This window comes from Schistocerca piceifrons, chromosome 2 (genome assembly GCF_021461385.2).
Source record: "Schistocerca piceifrons isolate TAMUIC-IGC-003096 chromosome 2, iqSchPice1.1, whole genome shotgun sequence".
NCBI classification, from domain to species: domain Eukaryota; kingdom Metazoa; phylum Arthropoda; class Insecta; order Orthoptera; family Acrididae; genus Schistocerca; species Schistocerca piceifrons.
Window position 1 is genome coordinate 206,135,108 of NC_060139.1, and position 22,606 is coordinate 206,157,713.

Here is a 22,606-nt window from a genome sequence, read left to right on the forward strand (position 1 = left end):
TCTCTCCCTCCCTCCCTCTCTCTCTCTCTCTCTCTCTCTCTCTCTCTCCTCTCTCTCTCTCTCTCTCTCTCTCTGCGTGTGTGTGTGTGTGTGTGTGTGTGTGTGTGTTTGAACTGAAATCTGTGTGCCACTGTACTCTCGCAACTGCAGAGTGTCCACTGATCTCTCCTTTTACATACTACATCTTCAGCGATGCAGTCAGCTAGCTATACACCGCAATTACAGGTACAGTAAATTGTGTCACTTAAATGGTGTCACTTATTGCTCTACTAAATGGTGTCACTTAAATGGTGTCACTTATTGCTCTATTTACATCAAAATTGAATAAAAAGACAAGAGGAAGTAAGATTTTAGAATTTATTTTTCCACTTTTTTGTGTCGATGGGAGGGGGTATACAGTTCCGGCATTCGCCTTACAACCAAGGAAAACCTCCCAAAAACCTTGGTCGGAACTGAGGGCCCAGCTGCCCGTAGACATCTCGTGGCACTGCAGGGGGCAGCGTCGCTGAGCAGATGTCGCGTGGTGTCGATGAGGTGTCCCGCAGAGTCGATGAGGTGTCCCGCAGAGTCGATGAGGTGTCCCGCAGAGTCGATGAGGTGTCCCGCAGAGTCGATGAGGTGTCCCGCAGAGTCGATGAGGTGTCCCGCAGAGTCGATGAGGTGTCCCGCAGAGTCGATGAGGTGTCCCGCAGAGTTGATGAGGTGTCCCGCAGAGTCGATGAGGTGTCCCGCAGAGTGGTCGATGCGTACCAGACTGCCACCGACCCGTAGTGTAGTGTCGCGCTGCCCCCTGAAAGTTAATCCAGTCCAGCAGCAGAAGAGAGCAACACATGGTGATGGCAACTGCGAATTTTCATCTGGGTGTAGCCAAGCCTGTGACTCCACAGATTCGTCGATGGATTCGCGTCTGTGACTCTTCACATCTGCGGCTCACACAACTGCATGACTATGCGTTGGCGACTTTACGCGCCTGTGGCTCAACACATCTGTCTGGGACTGCTCTTCTGACTCCTACATGTCTGGAGCGGTACATCTGGGACACAATTTTTGCCTACAGGGTTGTGATTCACATTTAGGACCACACACCTAATCCTCCTCCATGTCTGCTCTACACATCGATGATTCGAGTCGTTGGGGACGTTATGCTCCGCGTCAGAGAATCTCAGCTACCAGTCCGCGATCTGCAAGTCTGTACGATGCATCAACAAGTCTAAGCGTCCACGACTCTCCACTAAGTCCACGAATCTACGCTACGCAGCCTACGCTACACGTCCACGAACTACGCTTTGTGTCCACTCGCGCAGTGTTCTCCTGACCGAAGCATCACGTAAGCTCGTGGACACACAGTGTAGACTCGTGGACGTTATCGCAGGGTCTAGGATGCGCAGCGTAAACTCGCGGACGCGTGGTACAGAGTCGCGGGTGCATAGACTTGTGGATACATAGTACAGACTCACAGACCGCAGACAGCTGGCGAAGATTCTGAAACGCTCAGCTTAGTCCTCAACGACTTGGTTCACAGACAAGTAGAGTTCAGGAACGTAGGACTCTTAGATAAGCAGTCACAAAATACTTCTATGTCAGAACTCTGTAGCACAAATGGTAGAGTCCCAGACGCACTGTGCCACACACATAGAAGTGACAGAAGAGAAGTCCCAAACAGATGCGTCGACCACCGACGCGGTAAGTAGCCAACGTGCAGTCGTGTGAGCCGTAGATGTGAAGAGCCGCAGACGCGGGTTCGCCGACGAACCTGTGGAGTCACAGACTTGGCTAAACTCAGATGACAACTCGCAGAGACCGCCACCCCGTGTTGCCCTCTCCTGCCGCCGGACTCGACTGAATTTCAGGGACAGCGCGTCGCCTTATATAGCCACTGCGGCTCTGTTGAGCGGCCGTTTCCGCGGAAACCGGGTGCGATATTGTCGCCTCGCCGCCCTGGTTCTATTGTTACAATAATCGGTAATACGTTTCGCGTGCTCCCTCCTTATAATGGCTATTAAGACACAGTGATCCAAACCTTTCTGAGAACGTCGCCTTTAGCTGTTTTGGCGTGTTTAATTACTGGTAGCGATTAACAGCCTCTAAGCATTTTCACGTCGAATTTACTGGTGACGAGATACTGCAAATGATGAAAACAAGTTTGGCGTTGTATTTCTTAATGTACAGAGTACAGCAAGCATTCTCATTTAACAAGAGAAATGTTACAGTATGTGTAGGAATTCTTACTGGAATTAAACGAGTAGCGAGCGAGGTGGCGCAGTTGTTAGCAGATTGGACTCGCATTCAGGATGACGACGGTTCAAACCCGCATCCGGCCATTCCTGATTTAGGTGTTCCTTGATTTCCCTAAATCGCTTCGGGCCAGTATGGGGACGGTTCCTTTGAAAGGATACGACCGTCTTTCCTCCCTGTCCTTTCCTAATCCGATGGGACCGATGACCTCGCTGTTTCGTCCCCTCCCCCAGATCAACCAACCAACCTGTGTAGTGTTTGTATCACAACCCTCCCTACATTTTTCCACATTGTGAACGAAATAAAATGTGTTTTCGGTTCAGCTGATGTGGAAAATCGTACCCGACCTTCGTAAATCAATTAATCGGGCCGCGGAAAAAACAGGACTTGTTCATTTAGCACAGATAGTGTCTTCTTACATCTACTTATGACAACGAAAGAAAGAACGAAACTGAAGGACGACAGTGACAAAATTAGCTCGCTGACTTGAACCACCATTGTATGTTGAATGTTGTGATTTCCAGAATCTGTTGCTCGTATAAAACAGAGAGAAAAATTCCCCTGTGCGACAAGAAACTCCGAACGCTATCTCGAAGACGACTTCTCTTATATTTTAAACAACACGACTAACCAGTATGGCAATATGTCTCATCAGTTCAGAAGAATATTATGCTGGTTTGTAATTCCCAGCACGTGTAACTCATAACACGAAAGCTTGTTCATTGGTCTACATCTATATCTATACACCACAAGCCACGTTACGCTTTGTGGAGGAGCGTAATTCTGGTACTACAATCTCCCTCTGCCAGTCGCTGTGGCCGAGCTGTTCTAGGCGCTTCAATCCGGAACCGCGCTGCTGCTGCGGTCGCAGGTTTGAATCCTGCCTCGGACATGGATGTGTGTGATGTCTTTAGGTTACTTAGGTTTAAGTAGTTCTAAGTTCTAGGGGACTGATGACCTCAGATGTTACGTCCCATAGTGCTCAGAGCCATTTGAACCATTTTTTGCTAGTATAGCAGTGCTGGATTATGGGAGCTGAAGCCAGTGAATTCCCACTAACCTACCGGCGCGATATACTGCTTCGTCGGCATGCCTGTCGGCTATTATCAATGCCGGACCACCGGTCTTATCGTTCCTTTTTTGATGACTCTCTCGACTGTCAGTACGGGTTGTATGTACCTGCCCTGCTACCCCCTGGAGTTCGCTTTCGTCGCCTCCTTCAGCACCTTGATTTTTCACTCCCTGCAACCTTTAGAGTGGGCGAAAGCCAAACGCCACCTTGGCTCCAGGCTCAGGTTCGCGTTCACCTTGACCTCAGCTCGCTCCCAAAGGAGGTTACCCCAGCTTCGGTATACCGCTCGCGGTTTGTCGAATTTCGAAGTTCATTAATACGATCTTCATTTATACAGATGGCTCTAAGGCCAATGACGGTGTCAGGTGTTCTTTTATTGTCGGGGCACACAGTTTCAAATACCGGCTCCATGGCCATTGTTCGGTCTTCACAGCGAAGCTATTTGACGTCTATCAGGCTGTTCTTTACATCCGCCGCCACCGACATTCTGCTTATGTCATCTGCTCTGATTCCCTGAGCGCCATCCAGAGCCTCAGTGATCCGTATCCGGTTCACCCATTCGTGCACCGGATACAACGCTCTCTTCAGCAGCTGGCGGACGACGGTTCTCCGGTTACCTTTATGTGGGTTCCTGGCCATGTCGGTATCCCAGGGAACGAAGCTGCAGATGCCGCGGCCAAGGCTGCGGTCCTCCAGCCTCGGACAGCTTCTTATTGTGTGCCTTCATCTGATTTTAGCAGGGTCATTTGTCAGCGCATTTTATCGCTGTGGCATACCAATTGGTCTACACTTACTGAAAACAAGCTTCGGGCCTAGAAACCTCTCCCCACGGCTTGGACGACCTCCTCAAATTTCTCTCATTTTCTCGTCGTGGTCATTTTGGAAGACATGTGGGAGAAAGTAACCGCCCATCCTGTGACGAAACACGCTTCTCTTCTCTGGATCTGCTCTATATAAACCAGGAGAGTCATATGCTAAACCCATGCTGCTCCATACCTCAGCTGCACGATGCATTTGGCAGAGGATGACACGGCTGTCGCTCGGTCCCTACTGGCCCATCATGGTCAGAATGTGGAGCTGCTATAACATAACATTCCCGTGGCGTATTCCCTACATTACTTTTACATTTGTCGGTTCTGTGCGGTTAAGAACGCCGTGTTCAGTTCTATCTGCAAGGAAGTCCTGTATAAAATCATAAATCTAATCCGATACTTGGCAAGCTCATTTTGTTCACCAAGCGGAAGTGCGGAACTGTATCGAGTGCCACCAGGAAATCAACACAGTACCAACCTGAACGACTTTGTCTACGGCGCTCTTTATCTCATGAGTGAACAGGGCGAGTTGAGGTTCGCAAGATCTTTGTTGGAGGTCTCCTCGTTTCAGTACGTCTATCAACATCCACATCATGCTGCTAATGAAGCACATTATAAGAACCGATTCCAATTTTACTGCGAAGAAATAACTAGTTTGTTCAAAATAACAACATAAAAATGCAGCATGCAACAACCCCCCAGTCGTACTCAAACCTCCAGAAACGTCTCAGTTTAGCCGGTGAGTCCGTAGACGCTGATTTAACGGGCGTGCAGTATAACTGGGCACGATTTTCCAGACGGGTTTTGCGACGATTATGCCAGTCCGGTCTCTAGTTGACTTAGTGAGCCGAGATGCTCTCGTAGTTTTATATCCTCTTGCAGAGCCGTAGCAGCGCCGTCGGCTTCTGAAAGTGCAATACTACTGTCTACGTTTTACGTAATGAAGCGGGAAGAATTTTTTTTTTGTGCAAATGATTTTTACACAGAATGCCATTAAAGTGCGTCTATATAAGAAACACCGCAAAATGAACTTGTTCGTACTGAGTATAAGCTAATTATTAACCGCACGAGAGCATGGTCTACTGCATGACTAGGTCGAAAGGCATCCTATCGACGACTGCAGAATATGGCGCACAGTCTTAACTTGAGCGTACAATCGGTATATTTCGTATAAGATCGTACGTCTTCGGATATGCCAAAGTTATTCATCTATTTATTAATACCAACGTTTACTGGCGTCGTAAAATTGTGACCCGTAGATTCCTTCTAATGTCTGAGTGGCAAAAGGTAACTTTGTTAGCAAATATTGATCAAGAACAGATACTTGACTCCCACCAGAATGAACGTACTTTTCCTACGTAGCGCTTTGCTGACGTCACGAGCGATTTCTGCCTTGGCACCTCATCCTACTGGTTCTGAATGCGCCAGATGGCCAACACGCCTTTGCTAGACAGCGTCGGAACCTACCGCTTGCTCCCTACTCCGTACGTACTTCGGCGCTGATACATTCACTTCATGTATGTGAAATAGCAACACTGGAAATAAAGTAAAATGCTCTCTATCCGCAAATAACGGGTACCTTACAAGCTGTCTACTTAACGGAGTTCCCTCAAAGACGAGGTTATCTTAACCATACAAAAATTGTCTCTTACAATAAGCGTGCAGAAGGACTTTTTATCACATAGTAATGATGGCTAGAGGACAAATGTAAGGATGTAGAGGCTTGTCTCACTAGGGGTAAGATAGATACTGCCTACAGGAAAATTAAAGAGACCTTTGGAGAGAAGAGAACCACTTGTATGAATATCAAGAGCTCAGATGGCAACCCAGTTCTAAGCAAAGAAGGGAAGGCAGAAAGGTGAAAGGAGTATATAGAGGGTTTATACAAGGGCGATGTACTTGAGGACAATATTATGGAAATGGAAGAGGATGTAGATGAAGATGAAATGGGAGATAAGACACTGCGTGAAGAGTTTGACAGAGCACTGAAAGACCTAAGTCGAAACAAGGCCCCGGGAGTAGACAACATTCCATTAGAACTACTGATGGCCTTGGGAGAGCCAGTCATGACAAAACTCTACCATCTGGTGAGCAAGATGTATGAGACAGGCGAAATACCCTCAGACTTCAAGAAGAATATAATAATTCCAATCCCAAAGAAAGCAGGTGTTGACAGATGTGAAAATTACCGAACTATCAGTTTAATAAGTCACAGCTGCAAAATACTAACGCGAATTCTTTACAGACGAATGGAAAAATTGGTAGAAGTGGACCTCGGGGAAGATCAGTTGGGATTCCGTAGAAATGTTGGAACACGTGAGGTAATACTAACCTTACGACTTATCTTAGAAGAAAGGTTAAGGAAAGGCAAACCTACGTTTCTAGCATTTGTAGACTTAGAGAAAGCTTTTGACAACGTTAACTGGAATACTCTCTTTCAAATTCTGAAGGTGGTAGGGGTAAAATACAGGGAGCGAAAGGCTATTTACAATTTGTACAGAAACCAGATGGCAGTTATAAGAGTCGAGGGGCATGAAAGGAAAGCAGTGGTTGGGAAAGGAGTGAGACAGGGTTGTATCCTCTCCCCGATGTTATTCAATCTGTATATTGAGCAAGCAGTAAAGGAAACAAAAGAAAAATTCGGAGTAGGTATTAAAATTCATCGAGAAGAAGTAAAAACTTTGAGGTTCGCCGATGACATTGTAATTCTGTCAGAGACAGCAAAGGACTTGGAAGAGCAGTTGAACGGAATGGACAGTGTCTTGAAAGAAGGATATAAGATGAACATCAACAAAAGCTAAACGAGGATACTGGAATGTAGTCAAATTAAATCGGGTGATGCTGAGGGGATTAGATTAGGAAATGAGACACTTAAAGTAGTAAAGGAGTTTTGCTATTTAGGGAGCAAAATAACTGATGATGGTCGAAGTAGAGAGGATATAAAATGTAGACTGGCAGTTGCAAGGAAAGCGTTTCTGAAGAAGAGAAATTTGTTAACATCGAGTATAGATTTAAGTGTCAGGAAGTTGTTTATGAAAGTATTTGTATGGAGTGTAGCCATGTATGGAAGTGAAACATGGACGATAACCAGTTTGGACAAGAAGAGAATAGAAGCTTTCGAAATGTGGTGCTACAGAAGAATGCTGAAGATAAGGTGGGTAGATCACGTAACTAATGAGGAGGTATTGAATAGGATTGGGGAGAAGAGAAGTTCGTGGCACAACTTGATTAGAAGAAGGGATCGGTTGGTAGGACATGTTTTGAGGCATCAAGGGATCACAAATTTAGCATTGGAGGGCAGCGTGGAGGGTAAAAATCGTAGAGGGAGACCAAGAGATCAATACACTAGTCAGATTCAGAAGTATGTAGGTTGCAGTGGGTACTGGGAGATGAAGAAGCTTGCACAGGATAGAGTAGCATGGAGAGCTGCATCAAACCAGTCTCAGGACTGAAGACCACAACAACAACAACAATGATATTACTGCAGGTAAAGTATCGGTGACAGTAAAAAATTGTTAGAACCAAGCTGAGATTCCAACCCGTATCCACGGATCTGTTGTCTGCCACCCGCGTAACTATCTAACACCTTGTCTGCATTTCATGGAACAGGTAGAAATCAAGGTAGAGATTTTACTTTGATAATGAATCACAAATGTTCTGTTTTCCACTAATCTCAGACAGTCGTACAAACTGGAATAATGAGGTCTAACCTGTTTGAAGGAGAAGTACTGAGAACGCTTCTTATTACGAAACTGGTCTTGATAAAGCCTCGAACGGTAATAACACACCGCGCAGCAAATATTTAAGAAACTGTGAGTCCGGTCTGCCGCTCAACGACGAAGACTGCTGAAATTAGATACCATTTTCCATTTTCCAAACCTCGTTGTACACAGATGCCGCACAAAAAATAAAAAAAGATCGGTTGAAAATTTCCATGAATATTAAATGAAGATCAAACACACGATATCGCTCTGGGGTCGCGCCCAGCTATTCCTAGAACTCAACAACGGCCTTCCTTCTTATCGTTCGAATAAACTGAGCACTTGCTGATTTATTATCAAACTGGCTGAATTACCATGAGAAAATCTGTGAAGGCGGTTTAAAAATGCATTTCATTTCAGACAAAATGTCCAGTGGTAAACGAAAATGCGCCTGCAAAGTAGAAGAGACAATGTGTATGCTTGGCACTGTTAGTGACTTTAAATAATTCTGATCGTGCCAGAAAATTTCGCCGCTCTATCATGAGGTATTTTAGAGGCATTGCTTCATCGTAAGGCTTTAGTTGGTCAGCATGCTTCCCGAATGAGTGTCCAGTGTCTTAACGTCTGCGTCACCTCACCCGATAGAAAACTTACGCCGCTTATTTTTCAGACTCCCTCTCTTGACATACCATTGAAGACATAATGTCCATAGAGCACGATGAAGACTTCCAATATATAGAAAGACAAGCACTGTCTCGGTCACTTTTTTATTTTATTGGATAACCAGTTTCGAGCCTTTTTAGGTCATCCTCAGATCTGTTACCTACGAATTATTGCAGTCAGTTGCAAAGATTCGGTTAAAACACTAATGAGTCAACTAAATGATACTTTGCCAATTGAATACCTGCGCTTTACAGTAATTCAACTGAGGATGAAACTGCAATTTGCTCTTATTTTCTTTACTTCATCCATTACCGTCAATCACTGTCTAGCTTCACCTAAATATCCTGCTCTAAAACTCACATTCATTTACCCTTTAAATTAATATCACCGACATTAAGTGAATGGAGATGAAATCACTGTACTGTAATGGCACGGCATGTGGCACTGAAATCAATTTACAAAAGCAATACTTGCTATGATATGATTATGTCCTCACTAACGAAGATCTGTGGTAGAACGGCTTTCGAACTCTGATGTCATGGTTATTTGTGAACAGTCGCGTTAACAACGAAATTCTCATTTTTCACGCTTTCATGGCATAAATGTTCTCTTTCCTTCAAATTGTCTGCATTACGCCTGTCATACAGCACCTGCTTTCGATTCTACGTCTACACTCACGCAAGCCACACTCCGGTGTATAACGGAGGATACTTGTGGTACCACCGTCATTTCCCGCCATCATTTTCCTTGCTTATTCCACTTGCGAATGGGACGCGTGAAGATCGACTGTTGATGAACCACCGTACGAGCTCTGTTTTCACTGATTTTCGCGTCGTGGTCATTTCGCGAGACGTAGTTGGGAGAACGTAAATACGTTGTCCCACTCTTCGTGGAGTGTACGCACTTGGAATTTCAACAGTAAATCACTCTGTGATGCACTACTCCTCTCCTGTAACGCCTGACACTGAAGTTTGTTAAGCATCTAAACTGCCCCGTGGCGAGACGTACCGCTCTTCGTTCGGTCCTGTGTATATCTTCTGTTGATCCAGCGTCGTAAGTGTTCCAAATTGACGGACAATACTCAAACGTCTGTCGAAGAAGTGTTTTGTGAGCCGACTCTTTCGTGAGTTTTTCCTTGATTCAGGCCATGATTCTTATCCTGTACTGTGCTTTACCTACTGCTGGTTTTGTGTGGCCACTCCACATTGGGTCGCTCCAGGCGGTTACTGCTACATGCTTTACAATTTTTACTGTTTCCAGTGATTCATGGCCAATAGTTTAATCGTATAATAATGGGTTTCTTTGCAGTCTGTTGCATATGGTGGTTCTTTAAATTTCCTCAGATGTCTTTTTTCCCCTCCATTGATTCCCATCTAAGCTCAAGAAGTATTTCTCTAACACTTGCGTACTGAGTGAATCGGCCAGTGACATGTTTATCAACACGCCTCTCAATTAGTTTGATGATCTTTCTTCAGTCCGACCTGCTAAGGATGATAAACACTCGAGCAGATCTCAAGAATAGGTGTACAAGCGTACTATACGCGGTCATCCTTTGTAGATGGGCTACACTTTATCAGAACTCCCCCAGTAAATACTGTGATCGCCCATTCGTCGTACCTGCGGCAGAACAGACGTGCTCGTTCAGCCTAGATATTTAATCGATTTGGCAGAGTCGAACAACAAAACATTAATATTATATTATTTAATTAGTTATTTACATGTTCCACAGATCATTTGAACGATTCTTTTATCGAAATGATGTTGAACGAGTCAGTTTACAAGATATTTATTCATGATTAGTGTTAATATTCATTTACACTTCAATATTTGTAGTCCTTAGATTTAAAACGTGATTCGCTCGTCAGACATGTTATTTGGCAAACGATCAAGAATTTTTGTTGTTGTATATTCAATTCCTTTCTGAGCCACTTGACCTACTTTCTGAGTCAGCTTTATCAATAGGTAATAAAGTTCATTTTTTGCTTCTAGTGTTGTAGGTATGGCCATCACTGTTCTTCTCAAATTGTGATAGATTGGTTCAAATGGCTCTAAGCACTATGGGACTTAACATCTGAGGTCATCAGTCCCCTAGACTAAGAACTGCTTAAACCTAACTAACATAAGAACAGCACAAACATCCATTCCCGAGGCAGGATTCGAACCTGCGACCATAGCAGCAGCGCGGTTCCGGACTGAAGCGCCTAGAACAGCTCGGCCACAGTGGCCGGCTGTGATAGATTATTTATGACGAATGTCATTGGGACGTTACGAGTATGTTCCTTCCCCATTCGCTTTACCTTCCATGTATCCACACTGAAAGCAATCTGCCATTCATAAGACCTGATACAAATTTCTTCCAAATTATACTGAATCCAACAGTCAATCAGCGACGACACCTTCCCTTACAAGTAATCCCCAATGAGTCTGTTGTTCTCTATCCGACATATCACTTACATAGTATTCATCACGTTGGCTTACACTTGCCCTTCACCCTCAATCGTCTAGGTGATATTCGAATTCTAATCCTTGTACCTTTACATGATCGTTCCAGCTTATATTGTATTTAACCTCGCCTTGTCCAAAAAGAAAAAAAAGAAAAGAAAATGCTATGTACATATCGCTAAAGGTTTTCAGACTTCTTTCAAAACTTTAGTTTTCAATAATTTTTCCTTTTATTAAATTTCTTACTCATCAGTCCTCTGACTAATTTGAAGCTACCCGCCACGAATTCCTCTTCAGCGCTAACCTCGTCATCTCAGAGTGGCACTTGCATCCAACGTCCTCAATTATTTCTTGGATGTATTCCTATCTCTGTCTTCCCCTATCGTTTTATCTTCTGCAGCTACCTCTAGTAGCAGGGATGTTATGCCCTGATGTCTTAACACATGTCCCATCATTGTGTGCGTTCTTTTAGTCAGCGTTTTCTACACTCCCTTTTAATCGCCTATTGTCATAAGTCCATCTAATTTTCAACATTCATACATAGCACCAAATTTCAGATCTTCGATTCTCTTCTTTTTCGTTTTTCCCGAAGCGCATGTTTCACTACCAGACAATGTTGTGTTCCAAAGGTACACTCTCAGATATTTCTTCCGCTAATTAAGGAGGTTGTTTGATACTAGCAGACTTCATTTGGCCAGGAATGCCCTCTTTGCCTATGCTAGTCTGCCTTTTAAGTCCTCTTTGTCTCTTTCATCATTTGATATTTTTCTTCCAAGGTGGTGAAACTCCTTCAGTTGATCTTTTTTCGTTTATTTACTAACTTCAGGGTGTGGTCGTTAGTCTACTAATTTTATTCAGCAAAAAATGGTTCAAATGGCTCTAAGCACTATGGGACTTAACATTTGAGGTCATCAGTCCCTTAGACTTACAACTGCTTAAATCTAAATAACCTAAGGACATCGCACACATCCATGCCCGAGGCAGGATTCGAACCTGCGACCGTAGCAGCCTCGTGGTTCTGGACTGAAGCGCCTAGAACCGCTCGACCACAGCGGCCAATTATTCCCGGCATTGCTTCTTGGACTCATACTTCGAACACTATCTCCCATATCCTTCCTAATCACAGAACTTCGTTCTTCGTCTGCCATTCTTAATTTTCCTTTTGCTTGTTGTACATATTGCATATTACTTCTCTGTCTCTATAGCTTAACCTATTGTCTTCGGCTTTTCGTACATCGTGTACCACTTTACATGTCAAACGCTTTTTCTGCGTCGACAATTCGCTTAGGCTTTACCTTTTCTAAAGCCTAATAGTCATATAACAGATCCTCAATTTTCTTTTCTATTCTCGTGATTTTGCTATAATTCAATCATTTATCTTCCCTGACAAACTTCGGGGTGATGTTTTCCGAAAGTTTGACTATTTGCCTCCAGACTCATGGATTTTACAAATCAATTTGAACAGCCATTTGGTGACCAATTCCCTCAATGGCTTTAGAAACTCCGAAGGAATATTATCTATCCCTTCCGCCTTATTTGGTCGCAAGCCTTCAAGAACTCTGTTAAAGTCTTAACATCCGGTCCCCATGTCGTCCATATCGACATGTCTTTTTCGTCACAGTTTCTCGCCCTCTTAGAGGCCTTCAGTGTACCCTTTCCACCCATCTGCGCTCTCTTCTGCACTTAACAATGGAATTTCTATTGCAATCAAAATGTTGACGAGTTCTTTTTTTATTCCACCGAAAATTACTTTGACGTTTCTATATGCTGAATCAATCCTTCCAACGGCCATTATCATTTAACTATTTCGCATTTTTACTGCAGCCATTTCGCCTTCGCTTCCTCGCAGTTCCTATTTATTTAAGTGACGTATATCGCTTTACCCCTTAACGTCTCCTGAACATTTTTGGACTTCCTTCTTTCTCCGGTGAAGTGAAGTATTACTTCCGTTACAAAACGAAGAGCAACAATAGAACTGAAATTAGGATATCAATAGCGAAAGAGACATTTTGTAAGAAAAAGAGGGTTTTCTCGAACAGTATGGACAGAGATATGAAGAAAAGACTAATAAAATGTTTTGTGTAGTGTATCCACCTACTGGGGTATTGAAACATGGACAGTAAGATAGAAAGAGGGGCTGTTGAGATGCGGATAGGAGGAGGACGGAAAGTAAAAGTTAGATGGATAGAGTGAAAAGTGAAGAGGTACTGAGTAAAGTGGGAGATCAAAGACAATTACTGAATGTACGCAATAAAAAGAAGCAAAATTGACAAACAGTAAGAAAAAAGGGGAAGCTTATAAGAAAGGTCGTAGAGCGATATGTGGAAGGGAAGCAGAGGAAAAGAGAAAAAAATTTTAGGGTCTGGCTGGTACGCTGGACGGTAACAGCAACATTAATGGATAGCAGAAAATGGAAACTCAAATGACTTGCCAACATAGCAGTAAACTCTTGATGATAACCCAAGATTTTCAATGCGGTTATCTTCTTTGTCTATATTTATCTGTACAATTTCCGTGAACTGCTCTTGGGTACGCCTTATACTCGTAACCCAATAGCCTCTGTCTGACCATGATGTAATCCAGCTGGAATTTTCGAGTATCTCCGGGTCTTTTCCAAGTACACCTCTTCCTCTTGTGATTTTTAAACTCTATATTCGCTATTACTACCTGAAATTTATCGCAGAACTCATTCAGTCTTGCACCTCTCTCATTCCTTCTACCAAGTCCACACTCCCCTACTAGTATGTTCCAGTCTCCCATGGTTAATACATATCTCTTCCATTACATGTTGGATTGAGAATCACGAGGCAAAATCGCCGTGAGCCAATCATCCCATCAACGCACCAGGTGCCTGTTCAAGGTACCTGTTTGGTAAAACAGTGTGCCCTTCTGCGCAACCGCCTGCTGCACATCCTGGTCGACAGGAATGGTCGACCATTCAAGGTCTTTTTTAGGGGATCGATGACATGATAATCGCTTGGGGAGAGATCGGGGCTGCTCGATTGTATCCCGCTTGAGTTGGCGAAACTTCTGTGTGACTCCAAGGTCGACTGGCGCCCGCTGTCGAATTGCGAACAGCACGGAGCCTGGCGCACCATCCCAAGACGGTGTTTTTCGACAAATGTGTTGCCCCATGCATGTTCTTTTTCTCTGGTGAATGTCTCCCGTTTATTTTTCTTCCGCAGCCAAGGAAAGACTAACAGCACGTTGGCCCCGTTTGGATACATTTGGTAACAACGTCGCAGTAGGCTGCGTTTCGGCGTTTACTGCGCGCACGCCAGAAAGACACGAATACCACACTTAACTCGTGCCCACATATCGGTGCTTATATAACCGTACCGGAGTTGCGCATCGTTGCGTATAAGCTGCAGCGACGCCCTCAAAGCGAAATTTTTGATCGTCACTTATACTAGTAGGAAACAAGTACTAGCGGATAGAGGAGAGTAGCAGACGTAATGAGAATGAACAGGTGTGTGGGGAATGTAGCAAGCCAAAAGCATATATATGATTCAAGAACGTTCCGTACCATAATTAAAGAGATAAGAAAAGAACAAGATGTTGACGTGACAGAAGATGTGACGCAGACATTGGGGAAACATGATGTAACAACAAGAACGTATGTCGCTGACCATGGTGCATTAAAACGTGTAAAGCAGACCTTTGCCTCTCACGGGATGTCGCATCGATGATGATGATGGTCACAGGCTTGATATATAAGTAAATTTTCTTTGATTTTAGTTTTCTGTCGATCCCATGTCTTTTGAAGCCGATCCTATATAATGAACTTTGGCCTACATTTTTAAGGAAGTGTAATAACAGCAACACTTTTACACGACTTACTTTTGGTTGCATTATGATTACTGTGTTCAGTCTGTTGAAATAAGTGGGTCACAGACTTCTGGCGTTGGTTCTCATACTCGAAATGCCTAACTCAGATCATTTTTTCGTGTACCACGCACATCCTTCGTAGCGTATTTTGGAATGCCAGCAGATTCAGATAAGAGAGCTGTGCAAATATTTACCATGACACAGGGTGCTGACTTGAGATATAGGCCAGCATTCATTTCGTAAAGTTACTTGCCACATAAACCTCTTCAAGCACAGTCTGCAACTGTCTGCTGATGATGCAGCGGTATATGGGAAGATTCATCGTTGAGTGACTGCAGAAAGATACAAGATGACTCTACTATATTATGGATTGTGGAGTACGTAGACTTTTTTTCAAAAATGGTTCAAATGGCTCTGAGCACTATGGGACTTAACATCTGAGGTCATCAGTCCCCTAGACTTAGAACTACCTAAACCTAACTAACCTAAGGACATCACACACATCCATGCCCGAGGCAGGATTCGAACCTGCGACCGTAGCAGTCGCGTGGTTCCGGACTGACCGCCTAGAACCGCTAGACCACCGCGGCCGGCAGACTTTTTTTAAAAAACCCTTCTACAGCACCACATTTCCAACACTTCGATTCTCCAGACATACATGCTCACAGATTTGTTCCTCAAATTACGACCTAGGTTTGGCACTACAAGCGGCAGTCAAATGAAAATGAAATAGACGGAAAAAATTGGCCCGGTGCGGGTACGACCCGCGCTCTTACGGCTCCGTACAAACGTAATTATGTATACAAACAGCTCATCCATCCTGGGAACAGGGAATCTCGACTATCTTTGCCTGTTACCGACATTGATACTGGCAAGATATCGTCCCTGGGAATTTGAAGACTCTCGAGAATGTTGTCACTTTAACTTCGGTAATGATGGAAGTTGAGGAAATGAAATAAATTTTTCGTCATGGCCAGGGCTTCAACCCAGATCTCCTTGTTTACTAGGCAGGTACGCTAGCCATCAGAGCACCACAGCGCTATATCTGACATAGCTGCTTGGACTAGTCCAGTGCCCTCCATACCACAAACTTCAATTCACATCTTCACTTATTATCCCCTTCTCAGACAGTCATACTACTGCCGAAGCTCTCCGGTGTTGGAGTAACATCCCAGCATTGGATGTAATGGGGACATCCTGCCTGTACCTCAGGTATAGGTGATTATAGATTTGATAGAATTAAATTACATACAACTCTGGGATGCTATTCCGATACCCGAGAGCCTCGGCAGTAGTGACGATAAAAGGAGAAATGAAGCTGTAGATATGAACTGAAGGTTGTATTAGGGAGGGCAATAGACTAGTCTAGTCCGTGCAGCCTTAGTGTTGTGGCGCTCTGCCGGCTAGCGAACCTACCTACTGAAGTATGGACAGCTGGGTTCAAGTCCCAGTAACAGCAAAAATTTTAATTCATTTCTTGACCTTCCATCATTATCATAGACAAAGCTGAGACTAAAATGCCTCGAGGAAAATTTAATTTTATCAGATTTCAAATTTTAAGTTTGAAGTCGGATAATAAATGACAAAAGAAATATTTTTGTGTGTTGTAATTATAGATTAACAATATTCTAATTTCTTTTCCTTTAGTTTTACTGTGAAACATTGATTATCGCCAAACTTCATGATTACAGTCAACGGGAGGACCCCTATTGATTTTGATGGTCGAAGTCGCGACTATCAAAATACACGACATAAATAGCCATATCTTTTGACTGCACTGACTTAGAATCTTACATTTATTGTGCCACCAAGGGACTACAGATCTTACTATGTAAATTTCAACTTAATATGTCCATCTTTCCCTGACAAAAAGGGTTTTTAACAGTCGGACAGGCAGAAGTACAACAAAAAGTGGCCCTGTAATGGTTCCTTTTTTTTTAACGAGTGAGGCACGGAACCGTAAAAAAGTAAGTAAACTGTTCATTATTTCAAAAGTAATCGTCATAATTGTTAATAAGTTTATTCCACAGTGAGACAAGACGGTCAGTGCCTTCGTGAAGAAAAGTTTGCGCTTGCGGGACTATAATTGTATCCAGGCGTGCACCTCTTCGTTCGAAGCAAATTGACGGCCACGAATGTCCTTCTCCAGGGATCCGAAAGTTTGGAAATCGGATGCGTAGGGATCGGGAATGTACGGAGGATGTGTGAGGGTTTCGCAGCGAAACTTATGCAGCGTTAGTCGAAAAGCATGTGAAGGCCCACATGTTGCCAAGTTTGTTTCCTCCATACATTCATGATCTCTTCCCATTCGATTTCCAAATTTTTGGAGTCTGAAGAAAGGTATTCGTCACCGTCGATTTCCATTGTACAGAGAGGTGTATGCATGGGTACGATTATAGTTTTTTTATTGGCTTTGAGAACGTGCCCATATAGACATCACAACACTGGAAACGTTGTATTGCAGATTACACTTTGTATTGACAAATCAAAGTAGGCATTAGTTAAGTCGTACCCTGGTACGAAGTTACACAAGTGTGTAGATTGAGTAGTAGAGGGTGAAAGACTTCATTCTTGTCTTGTACCCTTACTACACGGATTGTCTTATACCCTTACTACAAGGATCACTAGAAGAAAAGCGTTTAGCTCCTTCAGTTGCGGAAACAAGAAAATAACACGTGTTGGGTGGACATACTCGAATCGTCTTGGTTTTGCTGATAGCATTTTACTCTTTGCTCCTGTGGAGATGAACTGCCAATATTGTTCGGACAACCAATAAAGAGAAGAATAAAACTGGGTTGAATTACATTTGATACACTAAATCTAACTTCGAAAAAAATGTTTCCGATTTGACTGAAAAGGGAAGTTCATGATCAGTTTGAATTTCCAGTTTCGATTTATGCGAAAATCATTCATAAACTCACTGTGACTCAACGAGCAATGGACACATCTGTGTCGGATATTATTAGAAGAGAAACGACAAAAACGTACGGATCAGGCAACATATTGGAACAGAGGGCGCAATGAAAATGAAGAAGACATGGGCCGGACAGGTAGAAACGAGAGTGAAGAGTAGATGGATTACAAAATCGTTGTTGGATTCCAACAGAGAAGAGAAGCGATGACTTAGCGGAGGCTGAGTAGATTACATTACAAAACACGTATGTATATTGCTGAATGCAGATTATTGAAAAAGTAGAGGTGACCTTTATCCATTACCGGGTGTCGAACGGCTGGGCTGACGATGGAGATACTTAGGTTACATTTCTGACAAGTGAAACAAAATGTATCTGTTCTGAGTGTTTTGTCGATTCTATCTGGTCCGAAACGGATCCTGTGGCCTTGTGTTCTTTTTTTTCGTAAGGGGAAGTGTAGCTTCCTAAACACTTTAACATGAGTTGCCATTTTGTGCACCTCCTTCAGTGCGACGAAGCACGTCGGGGTCAATGCAGGCTGTTGGCATCCCTTGTTAATCTCGGAACGTGTAAGTCAAATCATTTTTTCATGAAACGCGTACCTTTATCTTTTCACGTTTTGGAACGCCAGTCACAGTCCGATAAGAGAGCTCTGCAAATGTTTGCCTTGATACGGGATGCCCACTTAGATACCGTCTAGCATTCGTTTCGTCAGCTTGCTTTTTACTTCCACCTCCTTCCCAGCAAGTTGGCTAAACACTGAAAACTTGCTTGTTAGTGAGTTTCAGCCCAAATAACTTCCGCGGACGCGAATATGTCATCAGCCGTGAAAAACGAATACTAAAGTGAGACAATCTGCGTTCGTTAAAATTCTGGTGTAGAGGAGGAGGTAACGTCTGTGGAACGAGCCTTAGGCTACTTTCATACGAACACAGCTTGTACGAGAGATTTTACTAATAATCAGAGATCTCTGCAGCGCCATCAGACAGTTAGTATCCGAAAAGGAATGGCGTGTTTTAGTTCATGAACGTGAAGGTATTCAGAAATCCTGACGGGATGCCGACAATGAGAGTAATGAAGGACAACCTAACCCGTGGTACATGGTGAATCCCACCATCATCTGCATTGGAAGTGCGCACTTTGACTGCTCCAATCCACTGCATACCAAACAAGAAATGAGAGAAATACATAGTATATTCTGTGCCAATACATAAGACATAAAGACAGAAAGAGAAGGATTGGGAGAGCGAGGACTGCGAGGGAAAGAGAGAGGAAGAGAGCAAGAGAAGGAAGGGGGAGGGAGGAAGAGAAGGATGGAGAAAGGAGAGAGAGTGGGAGAACAGGGAATATGACAGGAAGGCAGAGAGAAAGAGAGAGCGCGAAAGGGGGGGGAGGAAAGGAAAGGCAGAGACAGAGAGAGGGAGGGACATGGTTAAGTCAAGTCGTTTAAATAGCTGGGCGTAACGTTGCGAAGCGATATGAAGTGGAACTAGTATATGACAACTGTGGTAGGGAAGGCGAATAGTCGACTTCGGTTTATTGGGAGAATTTTAGGAAAGAATGGTTCACCTGTAAAGGAGACTTCATACAGGCCCCTGTTGCGGCCTATTCTTGAGTGTTCGAGTGTTTGGGTTGCGTTCCAGGTCGGACTGAAGGAAGACATCACAGCAATTCAGAGGCGGGCTGCTAGATTTGTTGCCAGTGGGTTCGAGCAATAGGTTAAATGTTAAAGAGATGCATCGGGAACTCAGATGGGAACCCCTGAAGGGAAGCCGGCGTTCTTTTCGAGAAACACTATTGAGAAAACTAAGAGAACCGGCATTTGAAGCTGACAGCCGAACGGTTCTACTGCCGCCAACATACATTGTGCGTAAGGACCACGAAGATAAGATACGAGAAATTAGGGCTCATAAGGAGGCATACAGACAGTCGTTTTTTCCTCACACTATCTGCAGGTGGAAGAGTAAAGGAAATGAGGAAATGACTAGTAGTAGTAGAGGGTATCCTCCTCATGCACCATACGGTGTTTTGCGGAGTATCGATGTAGATGTTGATGCAGATATAGAGAGAGAGAGGGGGGGGAAGGGGGAGGGAAGGGAGAGTGCTAAGGCGGGGGTAGAGAGAGAGGGAGAAGGAGTGAGGGAGAGGGAGAGGGAGAGGGAAGGAGGCAGTGGGGGGGGGGGGGGGGAAGGAAGAGAGAGGGAGAGCTAGAGATACAAAATCCACAGATAGGAAGACAGAGCTCATGAAACAGAGGAATAACTCCTAGAAACAGACTTACCTCGCGTCAAGGGCGTCAGCTATCGGTAAGGCTCTTTTTTTTACGCGGAGGCGGATCGAAACCAATTTTCTGCGGTGGACGCAGGATCCAGTGTTTAGCAGGAGCCACTAAAGTTGCCGTGAACGCTTTCAGTACTGCAGGAGTTTAGGAGACGTTTCTGAGTGTGGTCCCTCAAAATATAGGAAACAGGAAGGCCTCTTAGCATCCACACAGCAGAATACGAACGCTTTATTTAAGTGGGATAGCACAACAGGTCTATTGCGAAAGGAGTACCATCGTGAGTGTCGGTAGCCGATAAAAGTCCAGGTAATTCCGAGTACTTGCGGGGCATCAGCGGACGTCCACAAACAAAATAGGAATGGCATCTGCAGTCCTGACAGCGTCAAGCGAGAAGACAACTACAGGCTCCCGGCGTCCCAGCACGGCAGGGCACGAGCGGACGCGTAACATTGACCTCGTCGCACATAGCGGCGACCGTCTAGGCAAACTGCACAGGCAGAACTGGCGCCGCATTTCCTCGACTATCAGCAGGAAAACACACGGCGCTCAAAAGCCTGTCGCCGATTCGCAGTGGGCTACCATTTATCAGTAAGTTTTGAAATCCGTGAACAAACTCTTACATATCCCCTCCCTCCAAGACCAACCGGAGACATTTTACGACCAGTTAAAGTTAAAGCATTAATATTGGTAGTTTTATGTCACCGGTAGAAACCCATTACAAGGAAGTACCTACATCTACATCTACGTGACTACTTCGCAATTCGTACTTAAGTGCTTGGCAGACGATTCATAGAACCGCTTTCACACTACCTCTCTAACGTTCCACCCTCGAACAGAACGTGGTAAAAATGAACATCAAAATCTTCCTGTTAGAGCCTTGATTTCTCTTATGACGATGCTCATTTCTGCCTATGCAGCACCTAAATCTTTCTGTCAGAGCCGTCATTTCTTTTATGACACGGTTATTTCTCCCTATATACTTCGGAGTCAGCAAAATATCTTTGTATTCTGAGGAGAAAGACGGTGATGGAATTTTCGAGAGACGATCTTGCCACAGTGAAAACGCCTCTGTTTCAATGATTGCCCCTCTAACTCGCTTATCGTTTTAGTGACACATCCTCGCCTATTACAATACAAAACGAAAGATCCGTACACACAGACCGGAAAGTTGCACAGGTCACACCAATATTCAACGAAGGCGATAGGAGTAATCCACTAAATTACAGGCCCATATCATTAACGTCGATATTCAGCAGGATTTTGCAACATGTATTGTGTTCGAACAATAAAAAATACGTCGAAGAGGACGATGTATAGACACACAGTCAGCACAGATTTATAAAACATCGCTCTTGTGAAACACAACTAGCTTTTTGCTCACACGAAGTGTTCATGGGTGTTGTCAAATGATTCCAAATTGATTCCATAATTCCAGATATCCAGAAGGCTTTTGATGCTGTAAGTTAAAAGCGGCTTGTATTCAGATTGTGTGCGTATGGAATATCGCCTCAGTTAAGCGACTGGATTCGTGATTTCCTGTCAGAGAGGTCGCAGTTCGTCGTAAGTGACAGAAAGTCATCCAGTAAAACAGAAGTGATTTCTGGCGTTCCACAAGGCAGTTTTATAGGCCCTCTGTTGTTCATTATCTATGTAAACGATGTTGGAGACGATCTGAGCAGCCCTCTTAGGTTGTTTTCAGATGACGCTAACGTTTATTGTCTAGTAAAGCCATCAGAAAATCAAAACAAATTGCACAAAGATTTAGAAAAGATATCTGTATTGTGTGAAAATTGGAAATTGACCCTAAATAATGAAAAGCGTGAGGTCACCCACATGAGCGCTAAGAGCAATCTGTTAAACTTCAGTTACACGATAAATTAATCAAATCTAAAGGCCGTAAATTCAACTAAATACCTAGGAATTACAATTACGAGCAACTTACATTGGAAAGAACATATTGTTAATGTTGTGGGGAAGGTGAACCAAACACTGCTATTTATTGGCAGAATATTTAGAAGGAGCAACAAATCTGCTACGGAGACTGCCTGCAGTACGCTTGTCTGTCCTATTTTGGAGTACTGCTGCGCGGTGTGAGATCCTTACCAGATAGGATTGACGGAGTACATCGAAAAAGTTCAAAGAAGGGCAGCACGATTTGTATTATCAAGGAATAGGACAGAGAGAGTCACGGATATGTACAGGATGAGGGGTGGACATCAGTAAAACAAAGGCATTTCTAGTTGCGGCAGAATATTCTCATGAAATTTTAGTCACCAACTTTCTCCTCCGAATGTGACAAGGCTTGTTGACGACGGCCTATATATGGAGAAACGATCATCATAATAAAATAAGGGAAATCTGAGCTCGCACGGAAAGATATAGGTGTTCATTCCTTCGCGCGCTATTCGACAGTGGAATAACAGAGAATTATTGTGAAGGTGTTTCGATGAACCTACTGCCAAGCACTTAAGTGTGATTTGCAGAGTATCCACGTAGATGTAGATGTAGGTGAAAAGATTTGCCCTCCTTTGAGCCTTTTCAATGTCCTCCGTCAATCCTATCTGGCAAGGATCCCATACTGCACAACAGTACCTGAGAAGAGGACGGACAAGCGTATTATAGACATTCTCCTTAGTCGATTTGTTGCATCTTCCAAGTGT

The 22,606-nt window shown here is 43.9% G+C and overlaps 1 protein-coding gene across 1 annotated transcript in view; it reads right to left on the reverse strand.

Moving 5' to 3' along the window:
• Positions 1-20,037, reverse strand: part of LOC124775262 — a 148,094-nt gene extending 128,057 nt beyond the window's left edge. Inside the window, exon 1 of the mRNA XM_047250100.1 lies at positions 19,947-20,037. The gene's annotated coding sequence lies outside the window, so the exon portion shown is untranslated. The remainder of the gene's footprint in view (positions 1-19,946) is intronic.
• Positions 20,038-22,606: the final 2,569 nt, after the last annotated feature.